Genomic DNA, 17127 nt, shown 5'->3' on the forward strand with positions numbered 1-17127 from the left:
CTCATCCTTTTAGAATCTTGTTTGGGCTGTTGAGAGGAGTAGAAAAACATCAAAAATTTCAATCCTGCACGATTCTACCAAGAAATGTGAATGTTCATTCAAACCGCTGGTTTTTGCTATTTTGGTCCCTAAAGAATAATGAATGTTTTGAATTTTCTGCAAAAGTAAAGTAGTTGCAAACTTCCTTTTAGAGTCTTGTTTGGGCTCATGAGAGGAGTAGAAAAGATCAAAAATTCAATCCTGCACGATTCTACCAAGAAATGTGAGTGTTCATTCAAACCGTTGCTTTTTGCTATTGGTCCCTATTGAATAATGAATGTTTTGAATTTTCTCCAAAAGTAAAGAAGTTGCAAACTCGTCCTTTTAGAAACTTTTTTGGGCTGTTGAGAGGAGTAGAAAAACGTCAAAAATTTCAATCCTCCACAATTCTACCAAGAAATGTGATTGTTAATTCAAAACGCTGCTTTTTGCTATTGGGCTCTGTTGAATAATGAATGTTTTGAATTTTCTCCAAAAGTAAAGTAGTTGCAAGCTCATCCTTTTAGAGTCTTGTTTGGGCTCATGAGATTAGTTGAAAAACATCAAAAATTTCAATCCTGAACTATTCTACCAAGAGATGTGAGTGCTCATTTAAACCGCTGCTTTTTGCTATTGGTCCCTATTGAATAATGAATGTTTTGAATTTTCTCCAAAAGTAAAGTAGTTGCAAACTCATCCTTTTAGAAACTTGTTTGGGCTGTTGAGAGGAGTAGAAAAACATCAAAAATTTCAATCCTGCACGATTCTACCAAGAAATGTGAGTGTTCATTCAAATCGCTGCTTTTTGCTATTTTGGTCCGTAAAGAAAAATGAATGTTTTGAATTTTCTGCAAAAGTAAAGTAGTTGCAAACTCTTCCTTTTAGAAACTTGTTTGGGCTGGTGAGATATGTAAAAAACATCAAAAATTTCAATCCTGCACGATTCTACCAAGAAATGTGATTGTTCATTCAAAACGCTGCTTTTTGCTATTGAGCTATTTTGAATAATGAATGTTTGGAATTTTCTGCTAAAGTAAAGTAGTTGCAAACTCTTCCTTTTAGAGTCTTGTTTGGGCTCATGAGAGGAGTAGAAAAGATCAAAATTTCAATCCTGCACGATTCTACCAAGAAATGTGAGTGTTCATTCAAACCGCTGCTTTTTGCTATTGGTCCCTATTGAATAATGAATGTTTTGAATTTTCTCCAAAAGTAAAGTAGTTGCAAGCTCATCCTTTTAGAGTCTTGTTTGGGCTCATGAGATTAGTTGAAAAACATCAAAAATTTCAATCCTGAACTACTCTACCAAGAGATGTGAGTGCTCATTCAAACAGCTGCTTTTTGCTATTGGGCCCTATTGAATAATGAATGTTTTGAATTTTCTGCAAAAGTAAAGTAGTTGCAAACTCATCCTTTAAAAAACTTGTTTGGGCTGTTGAGAGGAGTAGAAAAACATCAAAAATTTCAATCCTGCACGATTCTACCAAGAAATGTGAGTGGTCATTCAAACCGCTGCTTTTTGAAATTGGGCCCTATTGAATAATGAATGTTTTGAATTTTCTCCAAAAATAAAGTAGTTGCAAACTTATCCTTTTAGAGTCTCGTTTGGGCTCATGAGAGGAGTAGAAAAACGTTAAAAATTTCAATCCTGCATGATTCTTTTTCAAATATGTTTATTGAATTTTCCATAAATAGGAGGAAGGGCAGGGGTAACAAAACAAGGGGAACATGGGAAGAAATAAAAAATAGAGAACTCCACATTGAAACTAGAGCATATAACTTTCAGACCAGACTCCAAACATATAATACAGCAGTCTAATCACTTTACATATAAATTGAGTTCCACACTGCCCACTTTAAATGATATTTATGTAAGACATTGTTGTTAAAGGCAAATCGTTCTTCTATGAGACTTTGTGAACGCAGAATGTCCAAAATAATGGGGAATGTGGGTACCTCTGTCTTTCTCCACCATAAAGCTATTTGATTCTTAATTACAGTAAATAAGTGTATCATAACGTATCTGATGGATGTATCCACCCCTTCCATATCCAAGGATAAGATTACCATCTGGGGAGAAATCTTGACAAGATCAGATGATAACAATTTAATATGTTCTCTAGTTTCCCTCCAAAGATTCTGCAATTTGGGACAACTCCAAAAGAGATGAAATAAGTTCCCCGGAAAGGTACATCCTCTCCAACATTGTGAAGACATCCCATCCCCCATATGAGCTAGTCTGGTTGGAGTGAAATACCATCGGACTAATACCTTATAGTAGGATTCCTGCAAAGACATAGAAACCATGGCCCTGCAAGTATGTTCTATGGCAAATTCCCATTGCTCTGGGTTAAATTTTTTTCGTAGATCAATTTCCCATCTTTCCATATAAATATGTTTCGTAAAGATAGAGCCCCCATTGAGGCGACTATAAATATTTTTCCAGGTCCAATTCAGTTTAGTATTACTATGATTGACTAGCGAGGCCATAATCTCTAAATTGAGAGATCTTCTACGTATCAAAAGTAATAGATTATCCTTCAAGATCTGATAGAAAAGAAACTCCCCAGATGGCATATGATATTTTTCCTTGATCTCGGAAAAAGAGGATACCCTACTACCATCCCATATATCTCCTACTTTCCTAACCTTTAAATCAAACCAAATCTTGGGTATGGATGATTGAAACATGACATCAAGAAGTTTAAGAGGACATCTTTTTAGTGAAAGAGTTCTATTCTCTGTCCTTTTTAATTTAGTGAATTTTGACCAGGCATCTAATATAGCATGTACTATTGGGTTAGAGTGACGCTTAGTTTTAGGCTCTAATATATGGCTAGAGAATGTATTTTGTAGCGGTTTATAATTACCACTTGCTAGTTCAAGATCCATCCATGCAGGTTGCTCTCCAGACTTGAACCATTGATGACTGTTTTTAACCAGAATCGCCTGATGATAGGCCCTAATATTAGGAAGAGCCAAACCTCCATGTTTCTTGCTTCTAAAAAGAATAGTATGTGCTACTCTCGGTTTTTTATTGCCCCAAACAAATATTTTAATTAGTTCTTGTATTTTTTTTATTAGTTTTTCATTAACTTTGAGAGGGATGGAGCGAAAAATATAAAGAATTTTAGGCAGTATGATAGATTTAACCACCAATATACGTCCCATAAGAGTAAGGTTCACACTTTCGAGATGTTTAAAATCTTTGGAAATGGCCTTTATTAGACCTTCAATATTACTAGGCACAATCTGGTTGAAATTTTTTGTGATATTTATACCTAAATATGTCAATGATTGTGTTTCCAACTGAAAGTTGGTGGAGGCTAGAACTTCTTTAACTTCTTCTGGCGGAACATTAAATGACATTACTTTAGATTTTCCCGTATTAATTTTAAAGCAAGATATTCTGGAAAATTGTGCTAATATTTCCATTAAAGTTTTGACTGATTTAATTGGGTTAGTTAGGGATAAGAATAGATCATCCACAAAAAGGCTGACTTTATGGGTGCGATTTTTAGTATTATATCCGGTAATTGATGAATTTGCCCTAATTGCCTCTGCCAGAGGTTCCATTGCCATTGCAAATAATAAGGGAGAGAGCGGACAACCCTGTCTAGTCCCATTTGTTATGTTAAAAGAATTAGATAAATAATTATTTAGGTAGATTCTGGCATTTGGGTAAGAGTAAAGGGAAAATATTTTAGAAATAAAGTGATCGTCGAAGCCAAATTTAGACATGACAAAGATAAAGCCAATTGATTCTATCAAACGCCTTTTCAGCGTCTAAGGCTAAAAAAAGAGATGGGACACTAGATTTCTTAATTAAGCTAAGAAGATTAATGACTCTTCTTGTGCTGTCTGCTGTTTGCCTACCCACAATAAAACCCATCTGATCTGTATTAATTAACTTGGGAAGAATATGTTTAAGTCTTTCAGCCAGTATTTTGGAAAATATTTTAATATCCCCGTTAATTAGGGAGATGGGCCTAAAATCTTTTACATTTACTGATTCCCCCTTTTCTTTAGGTAATAAAACTATAGTTGCTTCCAACATGCTTTTAGGAAAGGAACCAGCAATTGCTACTTGATCGTAAAGATCCTTTAAAAAGGGAGTAAGGGTTTTGGCAAATATTTGATAATACTCGTTAGCATACCCATCTGGGCCAGGAGATTTCAGAGGTTTGAGATTCAAAATAGTTTTCTCAATTTCCTCTATGGAAATGGGTTTGTTTAGTGTATCTAGATCCGAATCATTTAAACGAGGAAGTTTTAAACCGGTCAGAAATGTATTTATAGCAGTTTGGTCAGGAGAAGGGTACCCAGGCTCTTGATCCAAGTTATAAAGACTTTGGAAAAATTTCGCAAAAACATTAGCAATGTCTTGCGGGTGTGACTGCAGTTGTCCTGCTGTGTTTCGGATCTTGTTAATTCTTCTTGTAATCCTATCCCTTTGTATTTTCCTCATCATATAACGTGTGGGTTTATTTGTGGAGGTATAATAAGTGGCTTTAGTGGCTCTTATTGCTGCGTCATAATCTAAAATAAGTAACGCTTTCAATTGCTGCCTTAAATCTAATATTTCCATTTGGGTGGTATGTGATGGGTTTGCTAGACTATTTTGCTGGTCCTCTTTTAGTTTAATTTGTGATTGTAGATTTGAGATTTTTTGCCTTTTTTCTCTCCTGTTTCTAGCCGACAATTGCATGATGCACCCTCTGATTACAGCCTTGTGGGCTTGCCATAAAATGAATGGGTCAATGTGTTCTGTGGCGTTATCTGCAAAATAGTTATTGAGTGCTTTATCTATAGTTTCCTTAAATTTATTTGTCTTAAGCAGAGAAATATTGGTCCTCCATAAATAAGTATTAGATGTTTGAGGGCCTGTGGCAAATTCTGCCCTTATTGGGGAATGATCTGAAAAAGTTTTGTTGAGAATTTCAATTTTCTTAAATTTAGAGAGAGAAAATACACTGGTGAGAAAAAGATCTATTCTCGAAGAAGATTGGTGGGTTTCGGAGAAATAAGTATATTCTCTAGAGGAGGTATTAAGGCAACGGAAAACATCATATAGTTCATTGTTGGAGAGCCAGTTGCCTAACGATGGGCATGATTTTCGTGCAAAGGATGATGCATCCAGGTCATTATTGGGCACCAGATTAAAATCTCCCACCAAAATCAACTCTCCCTTCCTGACCTTTTCAATTTTCTTGATTAGTTTATTAAAGAATGGTAGCTGTTTACTATTTGGGGCATAGATATTAACTATAGTAAAAGTAGTACCATTGAGATCACATACCAAGATGTGAAATCTTCCCTCTGGATCTACCTCTTCCAACTGCAATTTAAATGATATTTTATTACTAACAATAGTAATTACCCCCGCTTTTTTGGTTGGTTTCAAAGCCTTAAAAATATTAGAATAATTTTTATTCTGGAAGAACGGGTGGTTATCTTTAGCTAGTCTTACTTCTTGTAAGCAGATTACATCTGCCTGGTAATATCTAATTTCTTTCCACAACGTATGCCTTTTAAATGGACTGTTAAGACCTCTCACATTATAAGAAAGAAGTTTGATATCCATTTAGTGTGGAGCCACTTGGAGTCTGGTTTCTTACACAGGAACAAAGAAAGAAAATAAATAAAAAAGCTAAATTTAATCACTAAAAATTAGAGAAAAAGAACTACTATACGGAGAACTCCTGGAGGGAGCCACCTATTGTGGCTATCTCCTGAAAGCGGGGAAAAAAAGGTGACCTGGTTCCCGCAAGAACAACCACTATGCAAGAAATATAACATAAAACTTTTTTAACTTAAATGTAACACTCTCTCCAAAATAAAGACCTTAAAGAAATTTAATGTCTCAGGTCAACCTTTATCTTTAAGATCCTTTTGAAGGTAGGCTAGGAAATCCCGACCTTCATCAGGATTAATCAGGGAGATATTCCTGCCCTTGTATGAAACTATGACCCTGGTGGGGAATCCCCATCTATAGGGGAGTCCTAGGTCTCTTAGTTTGGCATTAGTTTCTCTGAATGCCTTTCTGGCATCCATAGTGCTTTTTGAAAAGTCCGAGAACACTTTTATATTGTCGTACGGGGCTGGGAAAGTATGTTTGTCCCTTAAAAATTTTAAGATTTTTTCTTTGGTCTCGAAAAATAATAACCTCAGAATGGTGTCTCTAGGTTTGTCTGGAGGTATGCCTTTTGGCCTCTGTAATCTATGAATCCTGTCAATTGTCAAATGGATATCTGACAATGTGGGAACTGCTTTTTTAAATAGAGTCTTGGCAAAGTTAGAAAGATCATCCTGTAAGATAGTCTCCGGGATGCCCCTCAGTTTAAGATTATTTCGATGGCATCTATCTTCCAGATCCGTCGTTTTGGATTGGAGAAATTTAATTTCCTCTCCCAATTCCATGTTTTGTTGGACTAATGTCTCAACTTTGTTTTCCAAGTTAGTAATTTTAGTCTCGTTGGCCTCGAACCTATGCGTGAACTTGTTGCTCACCTCTTGTATAAGGTTTCGTTGTTCTTCGAAACCCAGTGTTATAGAGTCTCTTAGTGCTTTGCAGAAGTTAGCGAGGACTCCTTCAGATACCTGTCGCTCTGAGTCAAGGAAAGTCTCATAATTAATTGAATCTATTGAGGATCTGTCCGGAAGGGTGGGCGCAGAACGCCCTCTTTTTTGTAGGGGCTTATTAGGACTCCCATTAAGGGAAAATTCCTCTGAAGTGCTGTCTGAGTCTAAGGCAGAAATGCCGCTACCCTTATCTCCCTTTCCCAAATTTTTCCGTTTATGAGATTGTGAGAGGTCCATAGTGTCTTTAGGTGTGGTATTAGGTTCAACGGACCTGTCAGAGTAATCAGTAATCTCATTAGGTATCGAAGTGTTATGGAGTTCAGGAAGTAGGTGCCTTTGTAACTTCTTTTCCTGTGTTAATTTGTCCTGAGAGACATTTGTCTCTTTTAGTAGGGGTTTGTATCTGGCTTCAGATCTCTCTCCTGGAGATCTGGACTTGTGTGTACATATTGACTCAGAGGAGTCTTTGTTTTGTCGTGTTTTTATGGTGCCCCATGTTGTCTGGGTTCTATTTTGTTGCCCTTTAGGTTTCTGGATCCCTGATGCCATTTTGTCGGGCTAGGAACAAGTAGGGCTATATATATGCTCTGAGGCAAGTTTTTTAACGAACTAGAAGAAAAGTATATGGAATACACCTTATAAGTCTCGCAGTACTGCAATACCTAGTATGCCTCAACTGCACCTATTATATTGGTATTATATAAATATTACCCGATAATGCAAATACTCCGCTTAAAGCAAAATTTAAATGTAAAAAGTAATACCCTTTAAGTAATTAAAGATTTTTAAGCTACTCGTGTCCTCCCAGAGTGAAACTGAAGTGAACTGCAAACCAGGTATGAAGCAAGAATTTGCAGCACTCCACTCAATAGTGGGTTATACGTGTGGACACTGGTGGCAAATTCTCTTTTAGCAGCTAATAAGTTCGAGGCTGCAAACACCTCCACCTTAAGAAAAAGGGCAGAATGGGAGAACCACAGCACAAAATAAGCCATATAGAGTTAATTATCTATCCCTCTGAAAAACTATAAAGGTTAAAAGTATCAAAAGTGCCTTGAGTGACTGGAAAGGTAACCCGTCTTCACAATGGAGGAGTCTGTATTCAGCCAACTTTGAGTAAATTTATATATCCAGAGTGGCTATTATTTGCGTGTAGCCTTTATGGATTATCTAGACTAGTCAAAGAGCAGATTACAACCCGCTCTGCACCAAGTATATAATTGTATTAAATCTTAAGGCTCCTAATAATCCTCAAAGTAACAGACCCCCTCCTCACAAAATAACCACAAGCTGTAGTACTTATCTATTGCAGTGCAGAGGATATAAGCTTTTTTGCAGCCCACAGCCCCAGCAGGGCTATTGATGTAGGTTATAGTAGCGTCTTTTGCTGTTCCTAATCTTCTGAGAGATCCTTCTTGTTCACCGCAGCAATTTTCTCTGCTCCCGCGACGTCGCTAGATCTTCGGCTCCTCCAGCCACCTTCTTTACTTCTTTTTCAAGGATAATGGACTCCCCGACTCCTTCAGCCGCTTGCCGGCATTCACCGCTGCTGTGTTCTCCTGTCACGTCCTTGCCGTCGCTTCCTCCGCCTTATTCCTGGATCCCGCCTCCGGCTGCGACGTCAGCGGTAGTGGCCCGCCTCCTCACCTCAGTCCGACAGCCCGGTCTTCACTGAAACAAGATGGCGCCGCCGCCTCACAGCTGCTTCCCGCGCTTTTTTACCACAGCGCTGGAGCACCGCTTCACCCCAGCATGACAGGCACGGCAGGCTTACCGCTCTCTCAGGCCAGGTAGACGGTCATTCTTTTATTATGGCGGCTTCAAATCAGTCCGGTTCCCGCTTAGTGCCGATGACGTCAGAGCCTAGTGAAGGGACTCAAGGACTCTTGCCGTGTTTTAAACAGCCGCTCCCGACATTTTTACCGCTCAGCAGCTATTTGTCCCAGGCTTAGCAGGCAGTAAAGCAGGAACTCCAAATCTTCAACAAAGGATATGTAGAAGGTCCTTGGACAGTCTCTAAGGTTTTTATAAGTATTTAGCAATAAATGTCATCTTTTAGCATGCGTTATTGTCGCTTTTGTGGTTGTCCACACGGGAGCTCACAGCTCAGACGTCCATCATCGCCCGAGCGCAAGCCACGCCCCCCAATCCTGCATGATTCTACCAAGAAATGTAAGTGTTCATTCAAACCGCTGCTTTTTGCTATTGGGCCCTATTGAATAATGAATGCTTTGAATTTTCTCCAAAAGTAAAGTAGTTGCAAACTCATCCTTTTAGAAACTTGTTTGGGCTGTTGAGAGGAGTAGAAAAATATCAAAAATTCCAATCCTGCACGATTCTACCAAGAAATGTGAGTGGTCATTCAAACCGCTGCTTTTTGAAATTGGGCCCTATTGAATAATGAATGTTTTGAATTTTCTCCAAAAGTAAAGTAGTTGCAAACTCATCCTTTTAGAAACTTGTTTGGGCTGTTGAGAGGAGTAGAAAAATGTCAAAAATTTCAATCCTGCATGATTCTACCAAGAAATGTGATTGTTCATTCAAAACGCTGCTTTTTGCTATTGGGCTCTATTGAATAATGAATGTTTTGAATTTTCTCCATAAGTAAAGTAGTTGCAAGCTCATCCTTTTAGAGTCTTGTTTGGGCTCATGAGATTAGTTGAAAAACATCAAAAATTTCAATCCTGAACTATTCTACCAAGAGATGTGAGTGCTCATTCAAACAGCTGCTTTATTCTATTGGGCCCTATTGAATAATGAATGTTTTGAATTTTCTGCAAAAGTAAAGTAGCTGCAAACTCTTCCTTTAAAAAACTTGTTTGGGCTGTTGAGTGGAGTAGAAAAACATCAAAAATTTCAATCCTGCACGATTCTACCAAGAAATGTGAATGTTCATTCAAACCGCTGGTTTTTGCTATTTTGGTCCGTAAAGAATAATGAATGTTTTAAATTTTCTGCAAAAGTAAAGTAGTTGCAAACTCTTCCTTTTAGAGTCTTGCTTGGGCTCATGAGAGGAGTAGAAAAGATCAAAAATTTCAATCCTGCACGATTCTACCAAGAAATGTGAGTGTTCATTCAAACCGCTGCTTTTTGCTATTGGTCCCTATTGAATAATGAATGTTTTGAATTTTCTCCAAAAGTAAAGAAGTTGCAAACTCATCCCTTTAGAAACTTGTTTGGGCTGTTGAGAGGAGTAGAAAAACGTCAAAAATTTCAATCCTGCACGATTCTACCAAGAAATGTGATTGTTCATTCAAAACACTGCTTTTTGCTATTGGGCTCTATTGAATAATGAATGTTTTGAATTTTCTCCAAAAGTAAAGTAGTTGCAAACTCATCCTTTTAGAAACTTGTTTGGGCTGTTGAGAGGAGTAGAAAAACATAAAAAATTTCAATCCTGCATGATTCTACCAAGAAATGTCAGTGGTCATTCAAACCGCTGCTTTTTGAAATTGGGCCCTATTGAATAATGAATGTTTTGAATTTTCTCCAAAAGTAAAGTAGTTGCAAACTCATCCTTTTAGAAACTTGTTTGGGCTGTTGAGAGGAGTAGAAAAGCATCAAAAAATTCAATCCTGTACGATTCTACCAAGAAATGTGAGTGTTCATTCAAACCGCTGATTTTTGCTATTGGGCCCTATTGAATAATGAATGTTTTGAATTATCTCCAAAAGTAAAGTAGTTGCAAACTCATCCTTTTAGAAACTTGTTTGGGCTGTTGAGACGAGTAAAAAAAACATCAAAATTTTCAATCCTGCACGATTCTACCAAGAAAAGTGATTGTTAATTCAAAACGCTGCTTTTAGCTATTGGGCTCTATTGAATAACGAAGGTTTTGAATTTTCTCCAAAAGTAAAGTAGTTGCAAGCTCATCCTTTTAGAGTCTTGTTTGGGCTCATGGGAGGAGTAGAAAAACATCAAAAATTTCAATCCTGCACGATTCTACCAAAAGATGTGAGTGTTAATTTAAATCGCTGCTTTTTGCTATTGGGCCCTATTGAATAATGAATGGTTTGAATTTTCTCCAAAAGTAAAGTAGTTGCAAACTCATCCTTTTAGAAACTTGTTTGGGCTGTTGAGAGGAGTAGAAAAATGTCAAAAATTTCAATCCTGCATGATTCTACCAAGAAATGTGATTGTTCATTCAAAACGCTGCTTTTTGCTATTGGGCTCTATTGAATAATGAATGTTTTGAATTTTCTCCATAAGTAAAGTAGTTGCAAGCTCATCCTTTTAGAGTCTTGTTTGGGCTCATGAGATTAGTTGAAAAACATCAAAAATTTCAATCCTGAACTATTCTACCAAGAGATGTGAGTGCTCATTCAAACAGCTGCTTTATTCTATTGGGCCCTATTGAATAATGAATGTTTTGAATTTTCTGCAAAAGTAAAGTAGCTGCAAACTCTTCCTTTAAAAAACTTGTTTGGGCTGTTGAGTGGAGTAGAAAAACATCAAAAATTTCAATCCTGCACGATTCTACCAAGAAATGTGAATGTTCATTCAAACCGCTGGTTTTTGCTATTTTGGTCCGTAAAGAATAATGAATGTTTTAAATTTTCTGCAAAAGTAAAGTAGTTGCAAACTCTTCCTTTTAGAGTCTTGCTTGGGCTCATGAGAGGAGTAGAAAAGATCAAAAATTTCAATCCTGCACGATTCTACCAAGAAATGTGAGTGTTCATTCAAACCGCTGCTTTTTGCTATTGGTCCCTATTGAATAATGAATGTTTTGAATTTTCTCCAAAAGTAAAGAAGTTGCAAACTCATCCCTTTAGAAACTTGTTTGGGCTGTTGAGAGGAGTAGAAAAACGTCAAAAATTTCAATCCTGCACGATTCTACCAAGAAATGTGATTGTTCATTCAAAACACTGCTTTTTGCTATTGGGCTCTATTGAATAATGAATGTTTTGAATTTTCTCCAAAAGTAAAGTAGTTGCAAACTCATCCTTTTAGAAACTTGTTTGGGCTGTTGAGAGGAGTAGAAAAACATAAAAAATTTCAATCCTGCATGATTCTACCAAGAAATGTCAGTGGTCATTCAAACCGCTGCTTTTTGAAATTGGGCCCTATTGAATAATGAATGTTTTGAATTTTCTCCAAAAGTAAAGTAGTTGCAAATTCATCCTTTTAGAAACTTGTTTGGGCTGTTGAGAGGAGTAGAAAAGCATCAAAAAATTCAATCCTGTACGATTCTACCAAGAAATGTGAGTGTTCATTCAAACCGCTGATTTTTGCTATTGGGCCCTATTGAATAATGAATGTTTTGAATTATCTCCAAAAGTAAAGTAGTTGCAAACTCATCCTTTTAGAAACTTTTTTGGGCTGTTGAGACGAGTAAAAAAAACATCAAAATTTTCAATCCTGCACGATTCTACCAAGAAAAGTGATTGTTAATTCAAAACGCTGCTTTTAGCTATTGGGCTCTATTGAATAACGAAGGTTTTGAATTTTCTCCAAAAGTAAAGTAGTTGCAAGCTCATCCTTTTAGAGTCTTGTTTGGGCTCATGGGAGGAGTAGAAAAACATCAAAAATTTCAATCCTGCACGATTCTACCAAAAGATGTGAGTGTTCATTTAAATCGCTGCTTTTTGCTATTGGGCCCTATTGAATAATGAATGCTTTGAATTTTCTCCAAAAGTAAAGTAGTTGCAAACTCATCCTCTTATAAACTTGTTTGGGCTGTTGAGAGGAGTAGAAAAACATCAAAAATTTCAATCCTGCACGATTCTACCAAGAAATGTGAGTGGTCATTCAAACCGCTGCTTTTTGAAATTGGGCCCTATTGAATAATGAATGTTTTGAATTTTCTCCAAAAGTAAAGTAGTTGCAAACTCATCCTTTTAGAAACTTGTTTGGGCTGTTGAGAGGAGTAGAAAAACATCAAAAATTTCAATCCTGCACGATTCTACCAAGAAATGTGAGTGTTCATTCAAACCGCTGATTTTTGCTATTGGGCCCTATTGAATAATGAATGTTTTGAATTATATCCAAAAGTAAAGTAGTTGCAAACTCATCATTTTAGAAACTTGTTTGGGCTGTTGAGACGAGTAAAAAAAACAACAAAATTTTCAATCCTGCACGATTCTACCAAGAAAAGTGATTGTTCATTCAAAACGCTGCTTTTAGCTATTGGGCTCTATTGAATAATGAATGTTTTGAATTTTCTCCAAAAGTAAAGTAGTTGCAAGCTCATCCTTTTAGAGTCTTGTTTGGGCTCATGAGAGGAGTAGAAAAACATCAAAAATTTCAATTCTGAACGATTCTACCCAGAGATGTGAATGCTCATTCAAACAGCTGCTTTTTGCTATTGGGCCCTAATGAATAATGAATGTTTTGAATTTTCTCCAAAAGTAAAGTAGTTGCAAACTCATCCTTTTAGAAACTTGTTTGGGCTGTTGAGAGGAGTAGAAAAACATCAAAAATTTCAATCCTGCACGATTCTACCAAGAAATGTGAGTGTTCATTCAAAACGCTGCTTTTTGCTATTTTGGTCCGTAAAGAATAATGAATGTTTTGAATTTTCTGAAAAAATAAAGTAGTTGCAAACTCTTCCTTTTAGAAACTTGTTTGGGCTGGTGAGATGAGTAAAAAACATCAAAAATTTCAATCCTGCACGATTCTACCAAGAGATGTGAGTGCTCATTCAAACAGCTGCTTTTTGCGCTTGGGCCCTATTGAATAATGAATGTTTTGAATTTTCTGCAAAAGTAAAGTAGTTGCAAACTCATCCTTTAAAAAACTTGTTTGGGCTGTTGAGAGGAGTAGAAAAACATCAAAAATTTCAATCCTGCACGATTCTACCAAGAAATGTGAATGTTCATTCAAACCGCTGGTTTTTGCTATTTTGGTCCGTAAAGAATAATGAATGTTTTAAATTTTCTGCAAAAGTAAAGTAGTTGCAAACTCTTCCTTTTAGAGTCTTGTTTGGGCTCATGAGAGGAGTAAAAAAGATCAAAAATTTCAATCCTGCACGATTCTACCAAGAAATGTGAGTGTTCATTCAAACCGCTGCTTTTTGCTATTGGTCCCTATTGAATAATGAATGTTTTGAATTTTCTCCAAAAGTAAAGAAGTTGCAAACTCATCCTTTTAGAAACTTGTTTGGGCTGTTGAGAGGAGTAGAAAAACGTCAAAAATTTCAATCCTGCACGATTCTACCAAGAAATGTGATTGTTCATTCAAAACGCTGCTTTTTGCTATTGGGCTCTATTGAATAATGAATGTTTTGAATTTTCTCCAAAAGTAAAGTAGTTGCAAACTCATCCTTTTAGAGTCTCGTTTGGGCTCATGAGAGGAGTAGAAAAACATTAAAAATTTCAATCCTGCATGATTCTACCAAGGAATGTCAGTGTTCATTCAAACCGCTGCTTCTTGCTATTGGGCCCTATTGAATAATGAATGTTTTGAATTATCTCCAAAAGTAAAGTAGTTGCAAACTCATCCTTTTAGAAACTTGTTTGGGCTGTTGAGACGAGTAAAAAAAAAAATCAAAATTTTCAATCCTGCACGATTCTACCAAGAAAAGTGATTGTTAATTCAAAACGCTGCTTTTAGCTATTGGGCTCTATTGAATAACGAAGGTTTTGAATTTTCTCCAAAAGTAAAGTAGTTGCAAGCTCATCCTTTTAGAGTATTGTTTGGGCTCATGGGAGGAGTAGAAAAACATCAAAAATTTCAATCCTGAACGATTCTACCCAGAGATGTGATTGCTCATTCAAACAGCTGCTTTTTGCTATTGGACCCTATTGAATAATGAATGTTTTGAATTTTCTGCAAAAGTAAAGTAGTTGCAAACTCATCCTTTTAGAAACTTGTTTGGGCTGTTGAGAGGAGTAGAAAAACATCAAAATTTCAATCCTGCACGATTCTACCAAAAGATGTGAGTGTTCATTTAAATCGCTGCTTTTTGCTATTGGGCCCTATTGAATAATGAATGCTTTGAATTTTCTCCAAAAGTAAAGTAGTTGCAAACTCATCCTTTTATAAACTTGTTTGGGCTGTTGAGAGGAGTAGAAAAACATCAAAAATTTCAATCCTGCACGATTCTACCAAGAAATGTGAGTGGTCATTCAAACCGCTGCTTTTTGAAATTGGGCCCTATTGAATAATGAATGTTTTGAATTTTCTCCAAAAGTAAAGTAGTTGCAAACTCATCCTTTTAGAAACTTGTTTGGGCTGTTGAGAGGAGTAGAAAAACATCAAAAATTTCAATCCTGCACGATTCTACCAAGAAATGTGAGTGTTCATTCAAACCGCTGATTTTTGCTATTGGGCCCTATTGAATAATGAATGTTTTGAATTATCTCCAAAAGTAAAGTAGTTGCAAACTCATCCTTTTAGTAACTTGTTTGGGCTGTTGAGACGAGTAAAAAAAAATCAAAATTTTCAATCCTGCACGATTTTACCAAGAAAAGTGATTGTTCATTCAAAACGCTGCTTTTAGCTATTGGGCTCTATTGAATAATGAATGTTTTGAATTTTCTCCAAAACTAAAGTAGTTGCAAACTCTTCCTTTTAGAGTCTTGTTTGGGCTCATGAGAGGAGTAGAAAAGATAAAAAATTTAAATCCTGCACGATTCTACCAAGAAATGTGAGTGTTCATTCAAACCGCTGCTTTTTGCTATTGGTCCCTATTGAATAATGAATGTTTTGAATTTTCTCCAAAAGTAAAGAAGTTGCAAACTCATCCTTTTAGAAACTTGTTTGGGCTGTTGAGAGGAGAAGAAAAACGTCAAAAATTTCAATCCTCCACGATTCTACCAAGAAATGTGATTGTTCATTCAAAATGCTGCTTTTTGCTATTGGGCTCTATTGAATAATGAATGTTTTGAATTTTCTCCAAAAGTAAAGTAGTTGCAAGCTCATCCTTTTAGAGTCTTGTTTGGGCTCATGAGATTAGTTGAAAAACATCAAAAATTTCAATCCTGAACTATTCTACCAAGAGATGTGAGTGCTCACTCAAACAGCTGCTTTTTGCTAATGAATGTTTTGAATTTTCTGCAAAAGTAAAGTAGATGCAAACTCATCCTTTAAAAAACTTGTTTGGGCTGTTGAGAGGAGTAGAAAAACATCAAAAATTTCAATCCTGCACGATTCTACCAAGAAATGTGAATGTTCATTCAAACCGCTGGTTTTTGCTATTTTGGTCCGTAAAGAATAATGAATGTTTTGAATTTTCTGAAAAAGTAAAGTAGTTGCAAACTCTTCCTTTTAGAGTCTTGTTTGGGCTCATGAGAGGAGTATAAAAGATCAAAAATTTCAATCCTGCACGATTCTACCAAGAAATGTGAGTGTTCATTCAAACCGCTGCTTTTTGCTATTGGGCCCTATTGAATAATGAATGTTTTGAATTTTCTCCAAAAGTAAAGTAGTTGCAAGCTCATCCTTTTAGAGTCTTGTTTGGGCTCATGAGATTAGTTGAAAAACATCAAAAATTTCAATCCTGAACTATTCTACCAAGAGATGTGAGTGCTCATTCAAACAGCTGCTTTTTGCTATTGGGCCCTATTGAATAATGAATGTTTTGAATTTTCTCCAAAAGTAAAGAAGTTGCAAACTCATCCTTTTAGAAACTTGTTTGGGCTGTTGAGAGGAGTAGAAAAACGTCAAAAATTTCAATCCTGCACGATTCTTCCAAGAAATGTGATTGTTCATTCAAAACGCTGCTTTCTGCTATTGGGCTCTATTGAATAATGAATGTTTTGAATTTTCTCCAAAAGTAAAGTAGTTGCAAGCTCATCCTTTTAGAGTCTTGTTTGGGCTCATGAGATTAGTTGAAAAACATCAAAAATTTCAATCCTGAACTATTCTACCAAGAGATGTGAGTGCTCATTCAAACAGCTGCTTTTTGAAATTGGGCCCTATTGAATAATGAATGCTTTGAATTTCCTCCAAAAGTAAAGTAGTTGCAAACTCATCCTTTTAGAAACTTGTTTGGGCTGTTGAGAGGAGTAGAAAAACAATAAAAATTTCAATCCTGCACGATTCTACCAAGAAATGTGAGTGGTCTTTCAAACCGCTGCTTTTTGAAATTGGGCCCTATTGAATAATGAATGTTTTGAATTTTCTCCAAAAGTAAAGTAGTTGCCAACTCATCCTTTTAGAAATTTGTTTGGGCTGTTGAGAGGAGTACAAAAACATCAAAAATTTCAATCCTGCACGATTCTACCAAGAAATGTGAGTGTTCATTCAAACCGCTGATTTTTGCTATTGGGCCCTATTGAATAATGAATGTTTTGAATTATCTCCAAAAGTAAAGTAGTTGCAAACTCATGCTTTTAGAAACTTGTTTGGACTGTTGAGACGAGTAAAAAAAACATCAAAATTTTCAATCCTGCACGATTCTACCAAGAAAAGTGATTGTTAATTCAAAACGCTGCTTTTAGCTATTGGGCTCTATTGAATAATGAAGGTTTTGAATTTTCTCCAAAAGTAAAGTAGTTGCAAACTCATCCTTTTAGAAACTTGTTTAGGCTGTTGAGAGGAGTAGAAAAACTTCAAAAATTTCAATCCTGCACGATTCTACCAAGAAAT

The sequence above is a fragment of the Dendrobates tinctorius genome, unplaced genomic scaffold (genome assembly GCF_039654945.1).
Source record: "Dendrobates tinctorius isolate UK_male_01 unplaced genomic scaffold, ASM3965494v1 ptg000068l, whole genome shotgun sequence".
Classification (NCBI taxonomy): Eukaryota; Metazoa; Chordata; class Amphibia; order Anura; family Dendrobatidae; genus Dendrobates; species Dendrobates tinctorius.